This window comes from Podarcis pityusensis (genome assembly GCF_964106645.2).
Source record: "Podarcis pityusensis genome assembly, chromosome: 10".
NCBI lineage: Eukaryota > Metazoa > Chordata > Lepidosauria > Squamata > Lacertidae > Podarcis > Podarcis pityusensis.
In genome coordinates, this window is record NC_138035.1 from 63,936,154 (window position 1) to 63,958,429 (window position 22,276).

General features: G+C 41.8%; 1 long non-coding RNA gene across 1 annotated transcript in view; it reads right to left on the reverse strand.

Annotated features, from left to right (window-relative positions):
• Positions 1–4,413: 4,413 nt before the first annotated feature.
• LOC308486789 overlaps positions 4,414–22,276 on the reverse strand; it is a 57,219-nt gene continuing 39,356 nt past the window's right edge. The window contains exons 2-3 of the long non-coding RNA XR_013991311.1: positions 9,339–9,410; positions 4,414–4,784 (exon numbers count right to left, since the gene is read on the reverse strand). This is a non-coding gene — a long non-coding RNA (uncharacterized lncRNA). The remainder of the gene's footprint in view (positions 4,785–9,338; positions 9,411–22,276) is intronic.

Below are 22,276 nucleotides of genomic sequence, written 5' to 3' on the forward strand. Positions count from 1 at the left end.
AACCTTTAAAGCCCTATACGGCCTAGGACCCTCGTACCTACGGGACCGCCTCTCCTGGTATGCCCCACAGAGAAACTTACGGTCTTCAAATAAAAACATCTTGAAGGTCCCAGGCCACAGAGAAGTTAGGCTGGCCTCAACTAGAGCCAGGGCTTTTTCGGCTGTGGCTCTGATCTGGTGGAACGCTCTGTCACAAGAGACCAGGGCCCTGCGGGACTTGACATCTTTCCGCAAGGCCTGCAAGACAGAGCTGTTCCACCAGGCCTTTGGCCAGGGCACAGCCTGACTCCCTCCCTCGACAATCTTCACGGAGCTCTGGCCCAATGGTTGCCAGTGGCTTGAATTAATTCATTTTATAATGAATGATTTTAAAATGTTGTTTATGCTGTACTTTTGTACTGTTTTATTGTTGTTAGCCGCCCTGAGCCCGGCTTCGGCTGGGGAGGGCGGGATATAAATAAAAATTATTATTATTATTATTATTATTATTATTATTATTATTCACACTCAGTTACTTAGTTTCCCAGTCTTATGTTCAATCTGCATTTCCATATCAGTTCGCCTTTTAAAAAAATCATCGTGAAAATTCATCAACTATTTAACGCAAATTTCTTCCAATATTTTGTATGCACTTTTGCCAAATATACACATTTTTACAAAAGCGCTGCTCCTCACGTTCCTATGTTATTTTCACTAATATACACATTTCTATACCTTACCCTAGTAATATAATTTTAGTACACATTACTTGGCTGGAAAAGTGCATCACAAAATTTTGGGAAGAGCTAATTTCAAAAGATGGATTGTTTGGGGAAATGAAAGTTAGGTAGATTCACCTTAAGATGTCTGGGACTTTCGAAATGTCAAAGGAGAACCACATTTCTCCTTCAACTAGTCCTCCATATATGGCTTAGCTACAACTTGACCATCTGTTTCTGGTGGTCTCTGATTCTAAACATACTGGCGCTGGACAGGATTATCTCAAGTGGCGAGTGATTTTGTCTCCACCCTTAAATGGGCCATACTCAAACCTGAGGATGGGACAGTTGCATCTTCCCACATTTCGGGGGGGCGGGTGGACTAGATGATCCTTAGGGTCCTTTCCAATGCTACAACTCAATAATTCTCTATGATTGATGTCCTAAATATAGCAATCTCATTCCAAACTGGTATTGCAAATCTCAGAGGAATAGGGGGTTGGCGTTTTCAATATAATTTGCAGCTGCTTGAAATTCTTTGACTCTCCCTTTTCCTGTTTCCTGGAGATCCACAATAATGAGTCAAAAAAACCATTTCTTTATTCCGGGCAATTAATAACCAGCAACAAAATTGGAATTCCAAAATTCCAAATATTTATACCTTTGTAATATCTTATTAGTCATCTCCCAGCTCTGAACAGAGACCAAGTTATTGGGAATTATTATTTTGCAATTTAGTTCTCTAACTTGAGGGTGTTTTTTGTTTTTGTTTTGTTCATAACAGAGTTCTAATTGGGGAAAAGAAAATAAGCAATGGAAGAGACTTTCAAACCCCCGTGGTTCCTGCCTGGAATCGTTTTGGGTTATTTATTCTTCTATGAGAACTGTGCCTGGAGCTGATGTTATAGATTGCTATCTTGATCATGTAAGACATTGTATCATTTGTTGATGCCAAACTATCTAAACACAGGCGCCAGTTTGTTTTGTTGTTGCCAGATAAAGTCATTGGTATTTTGTAAAAGTGAATAATTTCAGCAGGCAAAGATTTTAAAATCTTTGCCTAAAAGAATATACCGCAGAAGATGGAATCTTAGCAACAGCGCCTAGGGTAAACTTCTTTTCCCCCCAACTGTGCTGCAGTACGTCAGTTATAAGAGTCATAAATCAGCAATGGACACCACCTATTATATATTTGTTCTTTGTTTTAGGGCTAAATGGTGGAGTAGGTTTTCACGTGGCATTTACTCTCTATGACAGTTTGTTCCTTTCATCAATAATACTTGCCATAACTTCTTTTATGGCTTCCACGCTATTGATGATTTATATTAGCATTTTGCTTCTGGGGGTTATAGTTTGCTGTCTGTATTTGGATTGCATGATTCCCCCGCTTCACTGAAAATGCCACCTTCATTTTTAATTTTACGTGCATGTCTCTTGTTGGCTAATTCAGATCTATGGTCGTACAATGGTATAGTCTCCATGTCATCACTGTATGATCTCATTTTTTAAGTAAAACATTGTGAATGCATACGCTCCAACATTTCTCCAATGAAAAGAAGGATGTCCTATTCCAGGGGTCAGTAAACTTTTTCAGCAAGGGGCCGGTCCACTGTCCCTCAGACCTTGTGGGGGGCCGGACTATATTTTGAAGGGAAAAAATGAACAAATTCCTATGCCCCACAAATAACCCAGAGATGCATTTTAAATAAAAGGACACATTCTACTCATGTAAAAACACCGGGCAGGCCCCACAAATAACCCAGAGGACACATTCTACTCATGTAAAAACACGCTGATTCCTGGACCATCCATGGGCCGGATTTAGAATGCAATTGGGCTGGATCCGGCCCCCAGGCCTTAGTTTGCCTACCCATGTCCTATTCCATAATAATAATAATAATTTCATTATTTATATCCTGCCCATCTGACTGGGCAGATATAAAAACATAACAAAACATTAAACTTTTAAAAACTTCAGTATTCAGGGCTGCCTTTAGCTGTCTTCTAAAAGTTGTATACTTACTTAATCTCCTTGGTTCAGAGGGTCGCATAAATCCATACCCTCCAACATTTCTCCCATGAAACCAGGGACTTCCTACCAATAGCCTCCAACATTTCTCCAATGAAAATAGGGACATCCTAAGGGAAAGTGGGACATTCCAGGATCAAATCAGAAACCAGGGTGGCTTCTGTAAATCCAGGACTTTCCCTGAAAAACAGAGACACTTGTGATTGCGCGAGGCAAGGCCTTTGCATGAAAATTACAGTACTGGGTTAATACATGAGGCAACTGTATGAGAAGAACTGATCCCATAGGAAGTTCCCATGTCAGCTTTGGTGACACTGATGGCAATCTTCCTTCATGCTACCACTGCCCACCAGCACCAGTAAGGACCAGCACTTACTTTATATGTTTCTTACATAACATGGAGAAATGGAACCCGCATTGAGTAGCGCACGAATCAGGCATGAATTGTCTCTGTGGAATGACACTTTTTAAAATATGTGCAGTTTCTGCGCAGAAGTGGGATTTCACTTCAGGTGATTTCTTCTGAGTTCTCCAAGTTTGGGTGGAAATGAAATTCCCACAAGAACTAGAATGCCAATTTTGACCATCACATATTCCCTCACCACCACCATTCATTCTCAGGACTGTATATGTTGGCTTGGACTGGAGAAGACCAATAGGCAATTGCTCTGCGTTTGGACCTGAAATTGCTCAGAAGGCAGATTTGCACTTCAAGGTTCATCAATAGTTCCCCCCCCCCAGCAGCTGACATGAAACCATTTCATGTCAGAAAAGATTCCTCCATCTGTGACCATGGCTGCACCGATGTTACTGGCCCAGAGATGGAAAGAAGATAAAGTTCCTACCAGAGAAGAATGGCAGATGAAGATGGACTATGCTGAAATGGCTAAAATGACTGGAAGACTCAGAAATCAGGAAGACCAAAATTTTAACAAGAAAGGAGGAAATTTTATAACTTATCATAAACAGTTAAAATCATTAGTAGGATTGGAATACCACTAGTAGTTTAAGGGTGAATTCTGGACGTAATGGAAGAGGTAAAGGGTTTAGATTTTCATAAAAGAAAATCATGTGGCCAGCAGTGGCGGAGCTTCATGATCTGGCACTGGGGGGTGGAGAGCAGGTGGGGGTGGGGTGGGGTGTGCGTCCTGGGGTGGGGCACGCCCCCTGCAGGGGCATGGTGTCCTTCGCTGGTGGGGGGGCAGCCACGATGGCACCCTACCGGGATCACACTGCCGGGTGCGGGTTGCGCCCCCCACAATCCTCTTCCTCCGCCAGTGGTGGCCAGCATGACTAAGCCACTTCTGGCAAACCAGAGCAGCTCACGGAAACACCGTTTACCTTCCTGGCGGAGCGGTACCTATTTATCTGTGGACAAACACCGGCTCCCTCGGCCAGTAAAGCAAGTTGAGCTCCGCAACCCCAGAGTCGTCCTCGACTGGACTTAACAGTCAGGGGTCCCTTTACCTTTGAGGTATTATGGACCTAAGTTGCTCAAGGCTTTGTACATTAATACAAGGATCTTCAACTTGGTCCAGTAGTCCTTATTGAAAGACTGGTTATAAATCTCTAAAATAAAGTTATTCACCACCACCACCATCACTACTAGGTGTGCCTTCTTTCCAGAACAGAAGCAAGCTAAACAGATCAACATTAATTACGTCCAACAAACCATGAGTAGTGGTCAACAATTCCATGAGCTATGTTGCATCCAAGGGTCTCATGAAGAGTGAAATTGGGCCTTGTTATCTTTCCTGGTTTTGATTTATTTTTTTCTTTCCTTCTGAATAAAGCCGGTATCTTAATGCAGAGATACTCTGCTTTAACTAACCACCTGGGTTAGCAACAATGCTGCATATCAGTTTCATAATAGCATTTTAAATTAAACTTGATAGAATTTCTGTATGCACTGTAGTTCATTTAGATAAAATACTCATCTAGGCAGGGAATAGATGTATCTTAATGAAAACCTGCACATTTGCATTGGCTATGCAAATTTCCATGGATCTCAGTTCAGTGCCATGCCTTCCTTCCTCTGGGCATATTACAGCATGCTTCTGGAACGGTGAGAACATAGATAATTATTTTAACATAAAAAAGCTACATAGATTTTTTTTTGGGGGGGAGGTCTGTGTTTTGTGTTATTATCTCTAGCTAATAATAAAGGTCCTACAGGCTTTTCATAATTATTGACTATTTATTCAACATGTTTTCATCTCTATAAACAGAATTAAAGTGTTATTCTTATTTATTAATCGGATTAACCTTGGCCATTGCCATGAAAGTGTATGAAATTGATTCAGTCAATAGAAATGCGATCAAGTCTTAAAGCAAGATGGATAATATGGTTCGAGATGTTTAACTGCATCAAGCATGGAGCCAGCTAGCATTTTCCATTCTGCTTAAAAACTACAAACTATTATGTTGTGGTTTCATGTGCTTCTCTCGTCAGACGGCTCTTATTAAGTGCATAATGGCAGGGAGGGGAATTACTTTCTTCCTAAGGTTGTTTTTAGAACTCAGGACTTGCCAAGTGATAGTCAGGAACATTAATGGATTTGGTTCTCTGCGAAAGAGAAAGGCCGTCTAAAATAACATGGCACTTCTGTTTTTCTCCATAACAACCGCATTAATGAAATAACGGTTTACATCTGATTTTGTTTTGTTTAATTTAAACTTAAATTGATGGCCTAACTTCACACCACTGAAGACAATTCCAAGCATTCATTTCCTAGGTTTCAATTTCATTCTAAACTGGCAGCCACTTAACATCGTCAGCTCCTTTTGCTTTTAACTGAATAAAGGTCAAATAATCAGACATCTAAAAGGACAGCTCATTTATCATCCTTTGATAAATGTGTCAGTAGCTAATCTTTAGCACTGGATGGTAGCGCCATACAATGAAAGGTTAATGGATTCAAAGCCTTGGATTTACCACAACAAGGATGTAATGATGGCTCTGGACAGAAATTTCAATTTTCATTCGGTAGCAGGGAAGGATATTTCCAGGTAGAAGCTCTAATTACTACTCTTTGCATGTTATCTTGCTAAATTGCACCACTGCAAGGTTAAGAATCACCCTGACAAGAACTCACATATCCACTTGCTGGTAAATATATCCGCTTAACAAGTGGTCAGTAGTTTGTAGTTCCCTTCCCCAAAGCTAAATAGTTTATATAGTCACTTGCCCCAGAAGCCACCGTTTTAGCCCAATCAAGACTTTCTGGAACATCATTTTCCAGATTGCTTCGCACACTACTAATAACAGTAAATATATCCTTGCTTATAAATGTATAGGTCACCTAACTAAAAGTGTTCACCACGATCCTCAGGATTCATACTGCATTCCACCTGTGGCAAGTTCCTATAAGCCTTCTGAGATTTAGAGGACATCTGAAGGCAGCCCTTTATAGGGAAACTTTGTAATGTGTAATATTTTATTATATTTTTATATGTGTTGGAAGCTGCCCAGAGGGGCCGGGGCAACCCAGTCAGATGGGCACGGTATAAATATTATTATTTGTACGTTTCTGTGCGCTCTGGCTTCCGTCACGGTGTCCCATTGAGCCAGAAGTGGTTTAAGCATGCTGGCCATTTGACCCGGAAAGCTGTCTGCTGACAAACGCTGGCTCCCTTGGCCTGAAAGCGAGATGAGCGCTTCACCCCATAGTTGAATTCAACTGGACTTAACTGTCCAGGGGTCCTTTATCACCTTCTTCTTCTTCTTCTTCTTCTTCTTCTTCTTCTTCTTCTTCTTCTTCTTCTTCCTCTCCTCCTCCTCCTCCTCCTCTTTGGTTACTGCATGCATCACACCTCTCTTGTGCACAGAACAGATTCAGGGTCAATGTACCTATCTGTATTTCTTTCCTATGTATGGACCCAATTCTCACTGTCCATTATATATTTTTCAGCGGAGACTTGGCTACTTAGCAAACATGTTGCTTTTGCAACTGCTGCAGACCTGCTCCTGCTACTACTCTTCCGGGAAAAGGCAGATCTTCCCTAGTTCATGATTGTCATGATCAAATGGTTAGAGTACTGGAGGCATCTGCTGATCATTTTGAGAGGGGACCTTTTATCCATTTGTTGAGCTACTAGGGGCAAAATGAAACCCTCCTGAAAAAAAGAACGGAGGGCAGTTGGGAAGAAATTATCTGAACATTTCCTGGAAGATGTTGCTCCTTGCTTTACTTAGCCTTATGAGGTGGCCTAGGGCTTTCCATTCTCCAACCCTTGTCTTAAAAAGGAGGAGCAGCCCCACACTACTTACAGTGATACAAGACTCTCTCCACAGCTTCATGGAAGGCCAGGGCATGACACCACACCACCTCACCTCACATGAAACCAACCCCAAGGCATTTTGGGAAATGGAATGCGGTTCTCGCCACTGCTTCCTGCAGCCACACTTCCTAGTCACATTCAGGATGGTAAATGGCAGCCTAAGCTCCTGAACGTGTTATGTACTGAAGTTCTCACCCTGGGCCAGCAGGGGGATAGTGTAGATAGTTATGCAAATGAAGGATTGAAAGTGACGTTCAGTGATTGGATAGTTTGTATGCAAATGAAGGATCGAAAGTGACGTTCAGTGATTGGCTAGTTACAGAAAATGGTTACTGTTGCATTCTAGTGGAGCTCTATATAAGCAAGCTGACTGAGCTCCTCAGTTCAGTTCTGTTCCAGCTTACAAATAAAGAGCTGCTTTGGAAGAATCGCTGTGTCGTCTGATATGTTCACCCACAACTTAACAGAACGTTCCTGAGTTATTTTCCCCATCCTTCAAGAAACTAGCGGGAGGGGGGTTAGCTCCTGTTTTTCCAGGAGGATAATACTTTGGGGGAAATGAGGTGGGCAATTTGGCCAAGCCTTAACTTTGAAAAACATTTGGAAATTTACCAGGTGCTCAAAGCTTGTGTCTGGGTTTATAGTGAATGCATCACATTGTCTCATCTGAATCCACCTTCGAATCATTCCTGGACACAATTCCAAAGGTCTTGGCTCAGGGTGGCTCAGGGTGAAGAATCTCAGGCCTAGGGTCAAATATGTGCCCCAAGAGTTTCTGTTTGTCCCTTGAAACTTTCTCCATTCACCCTATCACCAGGCCATGCTCCCCCAGCCAAGGTGAGACACTGATGGTTAGATTGGCACCATACCCAGAACTCCACAGGGTATTGTGAATGTACTAAGAGTTGTTTCAAGCACACAGTGGCCCTTCCATGCATGGAACAAGAACACCGTGTGAGACTGGTGATCTTTATAAGCTTAATATACACCAGAGTCACTGGTATGAATATTGAAAAAAACATTGGACCAGGACTGGCATGTTGATATATAACATGAAGGTCAAGAGGACAAGTACCCCAAATTAGTAGTCATTAGTCAAAATAATAAAAAGTCTTATAGTTTCTGAGTAAGCATTTATATGCCAATTTGTATTTAACAGCTGGATCAGCTTGTTAGGGTCGATTTACACTACCACATTAAAGTGAGATTAATATCATAGCATTCGCTGAATGCTGACAAACAATTTTTATGTTCACTTACACACCCTTAACCAGATGGTTTTTTGAAAAACACAAAGATAAAGTGTTTGTGTATTAAAAACAAAAAACAAACCTCCCGTAGGTAGGAGTTTAACTGCATTGCATTCATTATTCTACCATAAATAATGCAATGAAACTGAAATTTGGGAAGATGTGGTGTGTTGTGTGTTTTTTAAGATTACGGGAATGAACACAAGCAGAAGAAGTAGATTGCAGCAGGCTGCAGATTTCTCTTTGTAAAACTGATTCCACACACATCCCCTTTGGCCCAGTGTGGTTGCTTAATAATAATAATAATAATAATAATACTCCACCCATCTTGCTGGTTTTCCCCAGCCACTCTGGGTGACTTCCAGCATATTAAAACATAATAAAACATCAAATATTAAAAGCTTCCTGATACAGGGCTGGCTTCAGATGTCTTCTAAAAGTTGTGTAGTTCTTTATCTCCTTGATATATGATGGGAGGGTGTTCCACAGGGTGGGTGCCACTACCAAGAAGGCTCTCTGCCTGGTTCCCTGCAACTTCACTTCTTGCAGTGAGAAACTTGCAAGTGGACTTCAGTGTCTGGGCTGAACAATAGGGGTGGAGATGCCATTTAGGGCTTTAAAGGCTTTAAAGGTCAGGACCAACACTTGTTGAGTTCCATGGGGTACTGGCACAATGCTTTCCTAGCTGAGACCTTGTTCCAGCATTGGCAGTATGAACCATTGCTGCTGTGAGGTGGAGAGACATATGCTGGTGTCATTGGCAGCCCTATTTGAAGCTTTCAGGGTTGCACAAATGAAAGTGGTTGTATGCCCTCACATGGAAACACCAGTTAGCTCAACCAAAATGGGATCCTAACCAGACGGTAATCCCGATTATGTACAATAGCATGGGTGCCATCTTAATTGGTCTTTTGCTAAACTGATGTTTCTTGATTACCTGCATGGGATTAGAGATTCAAGACTGGGGACCCATTTTCAGTCTGAAGATCAAGTTCTTCAGTGGGGAACATTTCAGGGGCTACATCCGGTGATGGGTGGGTGTTGCAAAAGTGTGTGGGGGGGGGAGGCTGTAACTCTTACCATGTGGCTTGATAGAGGCAACCTCTCTTCCAAAAAGGGTCCAGCTTGAGAAGCCATGTTTCTCTTTTTCTGCTGTAGAAAAAAATAAAATCATGTCTTTAAAAATACCATAAGAAGACAAAGTGAGCTTCCTTTTCAGTTGACAATGAATAAATAAATTGCAATATAATTGTACACATATATTGTGCAGTTCCTAACTGGTGATCAGTCATCTCAAGACCCTTTCAGGGTGTAATGAAACTGGACTCCATCTGCCCAGAGTGGCTGGGGAAACCCAGCCAGATGAGTGGTGTGTGTGTGTGTGTGTGTGTGTGTGTATAATTAGATGATGGTGATGGTGGTGATGATGATAATAATTTATAGTTAATAATAATTTATTGCTAGGACCTCTCTGAAGAGACAGCTTCCTTCTGGAGATTCAGGCTGCATTGCTTGCCTGGGTGTAAACTTTAGTGAACTCAGTGGGACTTACTTCTGAGTAAACATGATGAAGAGTATGCAGTGTTGATCAATTGCCAACCTGAAGAAGAAGCCAATTAACCAAAAACTAGAAAGGTGTTCTCCCCATTCCTTCTGTGCTGCTAGAAAAGGTAGTATGTGTTAACAGTTTTCTCTTTTTTTCCTGTTAGAATGTTAGATTATGAAGGTTAAGCCTGTTTTGTTTTCTTTAGAAAACACTGAGTGGAGAACAGAAGATAAAAATAGCAAATGACTAAGGGGCATTTCGGTACAATACACCCTGTAGAAAAAGCGGCAATCCATCCCGGAGATAGCAGATGATTTGTCATTTTAGCAATGTTTAGCAATGGCGACATAATATCTTTACTTCGGTTAAGACTGGTCTATTGTATTTCATAGATCTGCTTTCTCATTATTTTAGGCTGTTGATAAGGGGATTACGAGAAAGTAATGAATAAAACATAGCATTCGCATATTTTACAATTTTGTTTCTGGAGGAGAACATGATTTCACTTGAAAGATGCTTTAAAATAAATAAATGTGTGTGTTTGGCTATGTCAGCGGGTTTTGTGAGTATCATAATTTATATAAAAACTGAAGTGGGTGTTATCTGTTGAAAATTTACATCAAGCAGTTTAGCTGGCTAACAACTGGTGATGTTTCTGAATATCTAAAGCATTGGTATGTATACTGTAGTTCACACCAAAGGCCTCTGAATATGGGCATGTTTCACACTTCACTGATAAACAGGATAATTGCTATTGTCAGCCTCAATTGGATTCTTTTTTTCTTTCGCTCAGTTAAATTCTTTAACAGAATTGGAGAGGGTTGCCCCCATAGCCAGCAGATTTTCTGACAATGCTACTAGTTTTTCAGTCTACAAGCCTACAGTACTATAACTGTGCTTGGGCATTAAAAGGGAAATTGCTCTGCATCATTCCTAACCTCAAAATACAAAGATCTTCCAGAATATGTTCCAATACAGGTACTTTCTGGCAGGGAGGAGTAATGCAAACTCCCTGCGGCTACTGCTTTTCTGGCTAATGGATGGGGCAAGGCCTCCCCCTTGCTAGGATGTTATTCCAGGTGTGGTGGGTTGGAGCCATGACAGCACCCTCCTGATATGAGATGCCTGCTTCTTGGGGGGAAAGCAATGACAAACCTAGACAGCATCTTAAAAAGCAGAGACATCACCTTGCCAACAAAGGTCCGTATAGTTAAAGCTATGGCTTTCCCAGTAGTGATGTATGGAAGTGAAAGCTGGACCATAAAGAAGGCTGATCGCCGAAGAATTGATGCTTTTGAATTATGGTGCTGGAGGAGACTCTTGAGAGTCCCATGGACTGCAAGAAGATCAAACCTATCCATTCTTAAGGAAATCAACCCTAAGTGCTCACTGGAAGGGCAGATCCTGAAGCTGAGGCACCTCATGAGAAGAGAAGACTCCCTGGAAAAGACCCTGATGTTGGGAAAGATGGAGGGCACAAGGAGAAGGGGACGACAGAGGATGAGATGGTTGGACACTGTTCTCGAAGCTACCAGCATGAGTTTGACCAAACTGTGGGAGGCAGTGGAAGACAGGAGTGCCTGGCGTGCTCTGGTCCATGGGGTCACGAAGAGTTGGACACAACTAAACGACTAAACGACAACAACAGGCCAATGTGCTGGATTTGACCAAATCTCTCACATTCCTTTACAGCTCGTGTAGAAACCACCTTCTTGACTGTTGGACCCCACAATGGTCTTGTCTGCTCAAGACAAAACAAAACAAATTAACCGAAAAAGCCTCAAAAACAAAAACCCAAAATAAATAGCAAAAAAAAAAGAGCACCAAACTTTATCTGGTTGACTTCCGAAATGTGACACTATGGAACCCAGTTCAGCTATTGATTGATTGTGTGACTGTGGAAATGGATAAAAACCCCATCCAAACAATGACTATCAATTAATTTCAAATTTTATCATCTACAATACTGTCTTCTCTATTTTATAGTACAGTTCATTGATTATTGCTTTCATTTATGGATCAATGGTCTCGTTAGAGAGTAAAATTCATGTTAAATAGCTGTTTTAGGGGTTGATTTTTCCAAAGCCCAAAGCAACATTAATCCGTTTTGCATTACTTTCTATGGGAAAGAGTGCCTTGCTTTTGGAACGCTTTGGTTTTGGAATGGACTTCCGGAACAGATTAAGTTTGAGAACCAAAGTACCACTGTACAAGCTCCCTGTGCCCCATAGACCTTTAGCCACTATGTGTTCCTTTCAGTTCCAAGTCTGATGAAGTATGAAAAATCACCCTGTGGTACAGACATCAGTGTAATGCATTAGGATAAGCAAAGGGTTTGCTTTTGATGTGAGAATCATAGTTCAAATCTCCTTTGCGCTTGGCAATGCATTAGGTGGCTGGGAGAACAAATTGCTACACCCTGTGCACAGGATTCTCTGTAGGTCTTATAAGATAAGGAAGATATAACAAGACCTTGTATGGTGGAGAACAAATCTACTTTAATCATCATGTTAAGTAGCAACGATAGTGCGGACAAAATTGTGCCTTCCATGCTGATGCAAAAAGTAGATGAAAAAAGTTTTATGTTCTCTAACTTGTAGCTAAGAAGATTTCCACAGGATACCTAGAGGCTACAGTGGATTAATGCTACTCCATAATCAGTCACCTGTGAACAGTTTCAAGAAAGTTTGGTGAAGGACATTTATCATTCTCCAATTAAAATGTCAAATCTAATTAGGCTTTCCCTCAGCACACCGTACCTTATCATGCCATGGTGAAGTCTTTCCAGCGAATCCCTACAAAGCAAGACTGGTAGCCTGAAAGTTCAATATAAGCCTGGGGAACCCGTTTTTTGTAAGATATTTCTACTGCAGGGGAATTAATCCATCATTCATTTGTGGTGTAGCAGATACCTATGGGGTTTCGTATTGTAGCTGGAGTGGAAATGGGGAGGGGAAGTAAGTGGCTCTCATAAGAATAGCAATCAAGCTGTTCTCTGATGAGGAAAGATGTGCTGAGGACCCATAGGTTGCTTTGACGGTGATTGGCACTAGCCATTGAGTCATTGGCAGTGCCGAGGCTTCAGCATTCATTTGTTGGGATTTGCTTTTAATAAGATATGACACAGCTTAACAAAGCCAACTCCTAAATAATGTGCCCGTTGCTTATTTATACCAGAGGCCCGAAGCAACACTATTTATGAGGGAAAGGAGGATCATCTAACTAGCTGCCAAAAGCAGACAGTGGCAATCAATGTGTCTAATAGATCTTTATTAATAATGACCCAAATGTCCTCAGGAAAAAAACAGAGATGTCTCCAGAATGAAGCATTCCCCTCATAAATTTCTGCTTTCTGACTACCTACACACAGTGAAGGATGCAGATAATATCCTGTCATGGATCTCAGGAAAAGGCGGAAGCAGCAGCAGTTTTGAAAGCCTCCAGACATGCAAACACAGTTCATCATCCCTTTCTTGCGAGAACGGGGCAGCAGTTTTGCACAGCTTCAGGTCTTGCAGTTATCATCCATGCCTTTGCCAGCCTACCCTAGACTATATTTGAACTCTTCAGCAGGTTCAGAAAGCAGCTATCGGCCTCCCATCATATGCAACTCAGCAGTTCATTATGAAAGTTCTTCAAAGTGATGCAACACCGGGCTTTTCATAATTTACTGATTCAAGAATATAGTTTTAAAAGAGCTGGGGAATTGAAACAAACTTCTTCGCAGTGTTTCAAGTCCACATTACAAGGTGCAGTAGATAGAGTTGTCTTTGGGGTTGTGTTCTTTGCCTAATTTCCTGAAGGGTAGGGGGTCTGCAGATGAGAATTCACCATAGCTAATTATAGTGGTACCTCTAGTTACAAACGCTTCAGGTTACAAACACTTCGGGTTACAAACTCCACTATCCCGGAAGTAGTACCTTGGGTTGAGAACTTTGCCCCAAGATGAGAAGGGAAATCGTGCACTGGCGGCGCAGCAGAAGTGGGAGGCCCCATTAACAAAAGCACACCTCAGGTTAAGAACGGTTTTGGGTTAAGAACGGACCTTCAGAACAAATTAAGTTCGTAACCCGAGGTACCACTGTACTAGGTTTGGAACCATCTGTGAAAATCCCCCATTTCTCGAAAGGTCACAAAAAACTCACATTTCTCTCCTTGTGACCAGAAGCTTTCTCTTGGGCCAGCTTGTATATGTGGTTTAGGTATATATACCTATATACGAGGGGTAGTAACAAAGAAAGTGGTGACATCAATTTGCCTGTTCACAGATTGGAGGGCAATCTCCTATTCCCATTGACCCTGCTTTCCAGTGCTCAAATGGATTGGGTAACACATTATTTGCATTTGATTGGATAGTAAGGTCTGAGTGAGTGAAAGAGTAAGTTTTGTTGGCTTAGTTTCCTATCTTTGAAAAGGAAATTATATCGTACTACTTCCTGAGAGAGCTCGGAGCCAGGAGCATAGCATTGTGGGTGCCAGGGGGCTATTGCCCTGGGAGCACAATTGGGGGGGGGGTGTCGTAAACTAGGAGGCTTAGCACAGTCCTGATTTTCTCCAGTGGGGATAAGCTCTCTCCAGCGCTGTTGGCGGTGAGAGCTGAGCTAGCAGCCCCCCCTCACCTGGCACACATGAGCCCCCACCCCAGGCACTGGCAACCTATGCTATGCCACTGTTCAGAGCCATTAGGACTTTTTAAAAGATCGCTTAGGAATTTAAATTTTGTTTTCTCTGGAACTCAACAAAATAGGTGTGTCCTGTCTCAAATCAAGAAGCCAGGCCAAAACCAAAAAACCAAAACCAACCTTAGCAATGCCTTAGGATTATTTTGTCCTTTCTTCATATTTCAAATTCTATAAGTTTCTGATTTCCTTAGTGGAATTCACTTTTAAAGACTTTTTTCTGCATAGTTTATAACCAAATAACTGCAGAGTTCTTTATTAAATTCAAGTGGATGGCTTTGACCACACATCTTGGGGTCCACAGTTTGTTTTTGTTTTGATAGAGGATACCGAACCACAATCAGCAACATCAAGTGATGGCAGCTCATTAATTAGTTTTGGGGCAGCGTTTGGTGGCCTTAAGGGGTGTCACGGATGTCTACATTCATGGTTGTCCCAGCCATCCACAAGACTCTTCCAGAGAGCCAGTGTGGTGTAGTGGTTAAGAGCGGTGGACTCATAATCTGGTGAACCGGGTTCACTTCCCCGCTCCTCCACATGCAGCTGCTGGGTGACCTTGGGCTAGTCACACTTCTCTGAAGTCTCTCAGCCTCGCTCACCTCACAGAGTGTTTGTTGCGGGGGAGGAAGGGAAAGGAGAATGTTAGCTGCTTCGAGACTCCTTAGGGTAGTGATAAAGCAGGATATCAAATCCAAACTCTTTTTCTTCTTCTCAGAAGAACCTTGGATTCATTCACACACATTACAGTCTTCCTAGGTCTGTTCCACTTGAAACTGCAGGTTTCAATACTCACTGACCCCAAACACTCTGTTGATGTGATAACTTTCCATTTGAGAGAGCAGACATCATATTTGACCCTCTTCTTACCTTCTGAAATTATTAAAGTGACTCTAGGGGGCTTTTGCTAGTTTCTGAGAGTTTGAATGGGTGCTAAGCATCTTTCAGAAGCCATTCAAAGGTGACACATTTAGACGTGTGTTATTGTTTGCCTGTGTTTAAATTATAATTGCTGGCTCTCAGAATGAGCAGCATTTGACATGTAAATCAAAACCAAAATGCCCATCCAAGTATGACTTTGTTTAACAAAGTGTGGAAATGGGGGAAAAAATGCATATAAAATCAAAACTGTGCCAAAGAGAGAAAAGGAGAGGAGTAATACAAATTGCTTCCAGTACTGCCCTGCCAAGCACAGCATTGGCTAAGGCTGCCTTATCGTACCTTTAAACGGCTTGAGAGATATTCCAGAAGTGCCAGGCAGCTGCCTTGTAAATGTTAGCCAAGGTTCTTTCCCCCCTCAGCCACAAATTAGTTATCATTCACGCTCAGGTAACTTCTCAACATTCTGCCTTGGGTTTCTAGATGTCCTGCAGGGAGATGTCATGGGTACAGCAGCTTCCCTTTGGAGAATGTGATATGGCTCACATTCTTTGTGTGCAAAAGTTCCAGGTGCATTCCTTTGCATCTCAGGGACCTCTTCTGGAGACCCTCAACAGCAGTTGGCACAAAAGAGCTCAGTTGGTTAGATAACACCAAGGTTTCAGGTTCAATCCTCGTAAGGACAAGACAGAAGTACTGTTTTGGGGGGACAGGAAGCGGCCCTCCTGGTCCTGAATGGGGTAACTGTGCCCCTGAAGGACCAGGTATGCAGCCTGGGAGTCATTTTGGGCTCGCAGCTGTCCATGGAGGCGCAGGTCAATTCTGTGTCCAGGGCAGCTGTCTACCAGCTCCATCTGGTACACAGGCTGAGACTCTATCTGCCTGTGGACTGTCTCGCCAGAGTGGTGCATGCTATGGTTATCTCCCACTTGGACTACTGCAATGTGCTCTTTGTGGGGCTACCTTTGAAGGTGACCCGGAAACTACAACTAATCCAGAATACGGCAGCTAGACTGGTGACTGGGAGCGGCCGCCGAGACCACATAACACGTGTCTTGAAATACCTACATTGGCTCCCAGTACATTTCTGAGTACAATTCAAAGTGTTGGTTCTGACCTTTAAAGCCCTAAACGGCCTCGGTCCAGTATATCTGAAGGAGCATCTCCACCCCCATCATTCTACCCGGACACTGAGGTCCAGCACTGAGGGCCTGCTGGCGGTTCCCTTACTGCAAGAAGCCACATTACAGGGAACCAGGCAGAGGGCCTTCTCGGTAGTGGCACCCATCCTGTGGAACACCCTCCCACCAGATGTCAAAGAGAACAACAACTACCAGCCTTTTAGAAGACATCTAAAGGCAGCCCTGTTATGGAATCTTTTAATCTTTGATGCATTACTGCATTTTAATATTTTGTTGGAAGCCGCCCAGAGTGGCTAGGAAGCCCAGCCAGATGGACAGGTTATAAATAATGTATTATTATTATTATTATTATTATTATTATTATTATTATTATGGACAGCTGCATATTCCTGCATTGCAGGAGGTTGGATTAGATCAGGCATAGCCAAACTTGGTCCTCCAGATGTTTTGGGACTACAACTCCCATCATCCATGACCACTGGTCCTGTTAGCTAGGGATGATGGGAGTTGTAATCCCAAAACATCTGGAGGGTCAAGTTTGCCTATGCCTGGATTAGATGATCATCAGGATCCCTTCCAACTCTATGATTCTATAAGATCATCATCCACTATGCCTAGTCTACAAGCTATGAATCAGTATGTAGCCCAAGGTTAACCCATGATCCATGGGTTCGATGCAGCCCGCCAAGTTGCAGGAAGTGCCAAAAAATCCCTTCCAACTCTGTGATGCTATAAGATCATCTCATGTGCCTAGTCTATAAGCTATGAGTCAATGCGTAGATCAAAGTTAAAATGTGACCCATGGGTTGGTTGCCAAGTTGCAGGATGTGCCATGGCAACCCCACAACAGCTTTGTCTCTTGATCTAATCTGATCAGGTGATAAACCTTCCAGAACGACACTGAACACAATGGGACAATGTGTTGTCTCAGTATAAGGCAACTTCCCACATTCCTCTGATTCATCATCACCAAATATATAAAAATCATAGCTACAGAGAGCTTTTCAACAGGTCATCAACAGCAATATTTTCTAGGAGCCTTGGCTCAGATGCCACCTGGACCCAGAGAAGAGAAACTGCACTGTCATTTTGGGCCATGGACTGATGCATTTCCAGATCACAGGGACAGAGATCAAGAGGGCATTGACAATCAGAATTACTTACCTGCTTTAACTTGACTATCCTACTTTCTTGTACTGGTGAAACTTGTTATTATTACCATATCCTCTCAAGATCTGCAACTTTTATATTCTGTTTTATTTTCCTTACATGCAGCAAAATGATTTGTAACTGACTTTGTATATTTTGGATTAATAGAAAGCTATTGCAAATTTAATTCAAAATAGGGGGAGGGGAAGAAACGAGGAACAAGCGCATGCCATGCCAAATAATTAACCCATAAGAAAGGTGGCAAAGCCGTACTCTAACCCAACCTCATTTATGTCCAAGAAGTTTGAAACATCATCAAAACTATATTTTAGAAAGTATACTAACAGTTCTCTATTGTTAAACCTGTAAAAGAACTTAAAATGTGATAAAATGGCAAGACAAATAAAATGCTAATACTTTTTAAAACAACAACAACAGCAGCAGCAGCAGCAGCAGCAGTAGTATTTTCCTGCCAGTGAAGCTTATGGCAGCAAATGCTATTTTAATGCCTCAGTCCAAAGATCCATGCAATTAATTCCATACATCCAACTTTTGCTTGAGCTAGTCGAACAGCACCAAACTAATTTGAAAAGCACATTGCAACTTCCGGGGGCGGCGCGAACGGCAATGGCGGTCCTCTTCTGAACGGGAGAGGAGGCTCCGCAGACAACGGGTCGTCCGCTACGGCGAAGCGGAGACCCACTTCGGAAAACCCCAGGCAGCAAGAGCCTGGGGTCTTGAGGCTCGGTGGGCGCCTTGAGCGACCCTCCAAGCACGAAAGGAACCCCGTAAGGGGCTCCGGAGCGTGGAGGGGGGTTGCGGCGCTGAGAGCTGCTTCACAGTCTGTGGAGCGAAGCCGCGCTGCTGCTGCCGGTGAGCGCTGATCCCTTTTCCTGTCAAATTACGGATTCGGATGAAAAGCAACTTATTCGTGAGTAAAAGACTGAATCACTTGAAATTAGAGACTTTAAAGGAAAAATCTTAATTGGCTTGAACTTGGCTGAAAGCGGAGAGACGTGGAAACAGGAAGTCCGTCTTCCGCAGCCATTGAACTTGAAAAAAGCAATCAGCTGGAGGAGTGGAGGCTGAAAGAAAGAGATTCTAAACTTTACAGATCTAAGCATCTACTGAACTTGCAATTTAAAGTAGAGACTTTAAGCTAAAGATTTGGAATCATTACTTGCACTTGACTTTCCTCCTTTTATTGGATTATAAATTAGAAGGTGAAACCCAGAGTCAGGAGCTGCCTGAGCATTAAGAGATTGAGCTGTCAGTACTGCAGATTTGGATACTGTATATTGGAACTTGCAACAATCTGAGGGTATTGAGACCTTTTAAATTTGAAACATTCTTTTTGGAGACAAATAAGCACTGTCTGTAACAAAGTGACCATTTATAAACTCTGCTAAACATTTGTATCTGAAGGTTCTTGGACATTAAATTAGACTCTGAAAGACATTTTAAGCTCCCTCTAGAGGACTGGATTAAAACAGTGACTTTACATGTACATTTACTTTCGATTCCCTTGTTGTTTGCTTGCTCTGGGCCTTTCCATTCCCATGGGAATAACTCAGTGTGACCTTGACTGACAGATAACGTTGGAATGAGTGGCACAAGAAAAAGAGGGAGAGTTAGACAAACAACTTTAACAACTCTAACCTCAGCCTCGCAGACACGTAGATCATCTGTACCTACTTTGCCCTCAGAAGTAGAAGTTGAAGAAGTTGCCTTGTCACAGGCAAAAGAGGGAGAGGGTGAAGCAGAGCAGTTACAATTGGAAGATATGGCCTCAGGAGTATCTGTTTCTGTTCTAGACAAAATCTTTGAAAAATTGGAAGCTTTGGACAAGAAAGTAGATGTGCAATCAGCAAAGATTGACAAAAATACAGAATGTCTAAATAAATTAACCATACAAGTGGTACAGAATACACAAGCAATTGGACAGTTAACGGAGGCCTCAGCAGAAAATCGGAAATTGGCTGAGGACACCAGACAAAAATTGGAAAATTTAGAGCAAGAGGTAAGACCACTCACTAAACAAGTTGGGGAACATCAGATTTATCTTTCTATGATAGAACTGCGAAATCGTGAGAATAATTTGAGGATTAGATCATTACAAGAGGCAGAAGAAGGAAATCTAACTGAGTTTTTGACCAAAGAATTCTCCAAGTTCTGGAATTTGGAAGAAAAGGACTTTAAAATTGTGTCAGCTTTCAGACTTGGAAGATTCATAAAGAAGGAGAGGCCCAGAGACTGTTTGATAACATTGAGATCAAAGGAGGAAAGGGATAAGATTTTGGGCCTACATTACGGAAAGTCACTGGAGGTTTTGGATAGAAGAATTGAAATTTATAAAGATATCCCAAGACAACTGCTGGATCTTAGAGCCGCCTATTCTGAACTTGCTAAACTACTAAGGAGCAACGCAATTCCATTCAGGTGGGAATTTCCCCAAGGAATATCTTTTACCTTTAGAGGGAGAAAGGTCAAAGTTAGAACATTGGAAGAGAGAGACAAATTTTTGGCTACATACGGAGAGGATCTTCAAAAAGGAATTGAACTACCCTCTGGGCCTGGGGCAACGCCAGCATCAACACCAGCACCTGGGGAACCTGAAGATTCAGAGAAGATACCACCCCTGGAGAAATAACCAGATTGATCCAGGATGTCTCTGCAACTGCTGAGTTGGAATATTAATGGTTGTAACATTCCGGGAAAAAGGAAGAAAATATTTCACATATTAAAAAAAGAACAATTGGACATTATCTGTTTACAAGAAACACATGTGACGAGGCTCCACAGAAAAGTGTTAATAAATAAAAGATTGGGCCAGGAATTTGTATCGTCGGACAAAGTTAAGAAGAGAGGCGTGGTGATATATGCAAAAGAGAGCCTGTCACCTAAATTCTTATTTAAAGATGAACATGGAAGAATTTTGGCTATTGAGATACAATATCAAGGAGAGAAACTGTTGATATTAGGAATCTATGCACCTAATGAAGGGAAATCGGAATTTTACAAGAAGCTGCAGGAGACAATGCTGGACTATCTGGATTACAACAACATCATAATGATGGGAGATATGAATGGGGTCGTATCAACTAACATGGACAAGTCACAAAGTCAAAATGTTACAAAAGACGGCAGACTACCTAAAACCTTTTTTGAAATGACTGACAATATGGATTTGATTGACATTTGGAGGACAAAGAACCCACTAGGAAGAGAGGGAACATTCTTTTCTGAAGCCCAACTGACCTGGACAAGAATCGACCAAATATGGATCTCTAGAGGCCTGGCACCTAAGGTCAGAAAAGTGGAAATCTGCCCAAAGACCTGTTCCGACCATAATGCAGTAAAGATGGATATGACACTACTACCAACTGGATCCTTTAGATGGAAGATGAATGACAATTTGTTCAGAGATCAGGAAATTACCAAGAAGGCCCAAAAAGTTTTGAAGGATTACTTTGAGATAAATATGAATAATATGGTGGAAAAAACAATAGTCTGGGACGCAAGTAAAGCTGTAATGAGGGGATTCTTGATACAACAGAATGCAGTAAAGAAAAGAACACAAAATGAGAAAAAAGATAAGATCTTGGATAAAATAAAAGAATTAGAGAAGAAATTAAGAGTGAATCCGAAGTCACAGCCAACTCTGAGAGAAATTAAACTTTATCAAACACAATATTCTAAATTGATAAATCAGGAAATTGAATGGAAGGTTAAATTAATGAAACAAAAAACGTTTGAGTCGGCGAATAAATGTGGAAAACTGCTAGCTTGGCAGTTGAAGAGAAGACAAAGATTAAATACTGTTACAAACTTAGAGGCTGATGGAAAAAACATTCATAATCCAGTGGACATTAGAAAGTGTTTCCAGAGATATTTCAAAAAATTATACACTCAAGGGCCGCAAGACGATGTTGAGATTAAACAATTTTTGGCAAAAAATGGACTATCTAAATTGTCACAAGAAAATAGGACAATCCTGAATTCTAAAATAACACGACAGGAGATTGAACAAGCCATCCAGAACATGCAACTCGGCAAATCTCCAGGACCAGATGGGCTGACCTCCAAGTACTATAAGACATTAAAAGATTATTTGATACAACCCTTGATGGAGGTCAGCAATGAAATTATGGAGGGGAAGAGGGCACCGGAGTCGTGGAAGGAAGCGTTCATCACATTAATACCAAAGTCGGAAGCTGAAAAGACACAACTTAAGAACTACCGTCCCATCTCTCTTTTAAATGTGGATTACAAAATATTTGCAGACATTTTGGCAAATAGATTTAAAAAAGTTTTAAATGAAGTAATTCATAAGGACCAGGCCGGCTTTCTCCCAGGTAGACATCTGTTTGCTAATACAAGGAACATTATTGACATTTTGGAACTTTTGCAAACAGATATAAATACAAAAGCAGTTTTAATTTTTATAGACGCGGAGAAGGCCTTTGACAATATCTCCTGGAAATTTATGATGGGAAATTTAAAAGAGATGGGAGTGGGACGGGGTTTTGAGAATGGGATTGAGGCGATATATTCAGAACAGAAAGCTAAATTGATAGTTAATAATGTGGTTACAGAAGAGTTCAAAATTGAAAAAGGGACACGACA